General features: G+C 48.9%; 1 long non-coding RNA gene across 1 annotated transcript; it reads right to left on the reverse strand.

The window, feature by feature from the left end:
- Window positions 1-313: 313 nt before the first annotated feature.
- Window positions 314-2,900, reverse strand: LOC106727022. The gene is made up of 3 exons (XR_001363172.1): window positions 2,731-2,900; window positions 2,295-2,513; window positions 314-763 (listed from the first exon to the last, which is right to left on the reverse strand). It is a non-coding gene; the product is annotated as an uncharacterized LOC106727022 (long non-coding RNA).
- Window positions 2,901-2,906: the final 6 nt, after the last annotated feature.

A 2,906-nucleotide genomic window follows, 5' to 3' on the forward strand; every position in this document is an offset into this window, starting at 1 on the left:
AAAAATGTTTTTATTGATTACAGAGAGAGGAAGGAAGGGGAAGGCCACCCCCCTTCCCTTCCCGCCCCCCCTCCCCCAAACACACACACATACACACCACACCAGGGATGGAGCCACAACCGGGGTCTGTGCCCTGACCCGGAATCAAACTGTGACCTCCTGGTTCATAGGTCGATGCTCAACCCCTGAGCCATGCCCGCAGACATTAGTTTGGGGTGATTATTTGGAGTTGGGTATATGATTCTTTTTCCCAAAACAATGGGTAATTATTCCAGCGGCGTTTATGAAATAAACACTCCATCACTCCCCCCTCTTTCATTTCAAATGCTATGTCATCTTACTTTATTTTATTATTTCAGGTAGCTTCGAGAGTTCCTGCCCCACCTCGCGGGCCTCTCAGCCTTATGTCAACACCGCGCTGTTTGCCAGCGGCGTCCTCAGCTGTAGCCGGGGATTCGCAGGCAGAGCGCTCCCACCTGCTCTTTACGCACGTGCTTCATCCTTGGCATTTACACTTCAGATGGACTTGAGAACATTAACAGGTTCATCACCGAGTACGTGGATGTGGTTGGGGGTCGCATCAAGGACGGGGATTCATCCGTTTGTAGAGAATCGTGGTCTGGCAGCCCGAGTCATCGCCTGGGATCTGCGTCGTGGTTTTTAGAGCTCCTCGCGGGATCCTCAGCGAAAATCGCTTGGCTTTCCTCGCACAGGTTCTCGTTGGCTGCGTTCTAGACTCTGGTTCTGCTGTTCTGAAATGAATCTGTTGACACGATCCCCCCTCCCCTTGAGATATTAGCCAAAACCCAGGTATCTAGCATTCATGGTGTGACTGCATTGGTTGTGTGGAAAAAAGGGGCCACATGCTGACCTGACAAGCTCAGGAGAGGCCTGCATGGCAGTTTTGCAGACTCGGAGACCTAAAGTCACCACAAAGGATGGCCTGAAATTAAACCTTAACTAAAAGCAGTTATGGTGGGCAGTGACGTCCTAAGCCGATATCTTCACTGACAAGGTCAACCTTTACCGTAACTGAGCCTCTCTGTCTTTTTGCATCTATGATAACATGCCCTTGAAATGTCTGGGTAACTTGTGACTTCCCTGTATCTGGAGCCCCTAGGGCACAGCCAGGTGTGCCGGGCCCAGGACAGATGCCGCAGATTCTTTCATTTATCATGTTAATTGTTCCTGTACCCACATAAGTACGTGTCCATCATTTTACTTTTTATCCTATCCTAGAGGTTTCCCCGCTTCACTTAATCCCACCTCCTTAAATCTGTCACCAATGAATTTCATGTATAAATACGGATGTAACCCTGCCATTCTCCGGAGCACTATCTCAATTCGTTGAGGTTCTGCTTCCCGGCATATGTCGACAGTTTGGCTCAAATAAACTCACAAAAATTCTTTACAGGTTTCAATGTTTTTTTTTTTTACGTTAACAGTTGTAAAGAATGTATCGGCGTGCATGGTACCGTATATACCATAAATCTTTGAGTACGATTGCCTGCCTGGTTCTCTGTCTCCACAGGTTGATGTCTTTTAGGTCAGGAGCCCTATGCTGATGGCTTTGTATCTAACATCAGGCACATAGTAACAGCTCACAATGCCTTTGCAAAATGAATGAATGAATGAATGAATGAATGAAATAAAGTGACATCAAGGGCCTACACAGAGAGGACAACCATCTCCTCCCGGGTGAGTGGAGTATGGATTTCCTTACACTCTTTCTGCTTTGCTATATGTGTTTTTATTTTTGTGAAAATGTATGATCTTGTACTTTAAAAAGAAAAAAGATGATTTTCACTTGGAAAAAGAAGCAAGCCACAAGGAAAGAAAGAGTACCTTAAGGTGCAGCTCATATATTACTTGTCAATTAAAAAAGGAGGGGAAAAAATTGCCCGGCGGGTGTGGCTCAGGGGTTGAGTGTTGACCCATGAGCCAGGAGGTCCAGGGTTCGATTCCCAGTCAGGGCTCAAGCCTGGGTTGTGGGCTTCATCCCCGGTAGGGGGCGTGCAGGAGGCAGCTGATTGATGTCTCTCTCTCATTGATGTTTCTATTTCTCTATCCCTCTCCCTTCCTCTCTCTAAAATCAATAACGTTTCAATTACGCTAGTTAAGTTCTGGAGGCCTGTTGTGTACCGTAGTTAACAACATTGTGCCCTTCAATCTGTCAAGAAGGTAGGTCTCATGTTAAACATTCTTACCGCACTATAAGGAAGGAATCATTGTAGCGGTTTTTCTTAGGTTTGCTAATGAGACTCTGGTTATATTTTTACAAAAAAAGTATTTACCTTTAGAGACGTATGCTGACGTAGCTACCAGCGGAATGATACAAAGTAGAGCATTTGCTTCAGAACAGCTAGACGGGGAGGCTGCTGCAAGAAGTCGGTCATGCGTGGGCCGTTGTTGAAGCTGAGCGGTGGACATGTCAGTCCTTACTGCGCTGTCCTACCGCGAAGAACAGGGAGGAAGAGCGGTGCTGGTGGTGCCCGAGGAGAGGGGAGCGGCTTCTATGGATAGACGAGCAGGGAAGCCTGGTTATTTATTTATTAACATTTTTATTGATTTCAGAGAGAGGAAGGGAGAGATAGTCACATCAATGATGAGAGAATCATGGGTTGCACGCCCCCTGCTGGGGATCGAGCCTTGCAACCCGGGCACGTGCCCCTCCCGGTTCCCAGGTGGCTTCTCCACCACCGACCCGCCGGCGGGGCAGAGCCTGGTTACCGAAACGGAGGCCCGCGCGGTGCAGAGGCGTTGGCCGCGGGACGGCCTGGAGGAGGACTGCCGTCCCCGGTACACATGCAACGGTGATCGCGCCTCCGCATTCCTGCCACAGGCACAGGCACGATCCGGACTTGCTGCCAGTGAATGGCTGGCTGCTCGCGCGCCTGGGCTCAGCT

The sequence above is a fragment of the Myotis brandtii genome, unplaced genomic scaffold (assembly GCF_000412655.1).
Source record: "Myotis brandtii unplaced genomic scaffold, ASM41265v1 scaffold35, whole genome shotgun sequence".
Lineage (NCBI taxonomy): Eukaryota > Metazoa > Chordata > Mammalia > Chiroptera > Vespertilionidae > Myotis > Myotis brandtii.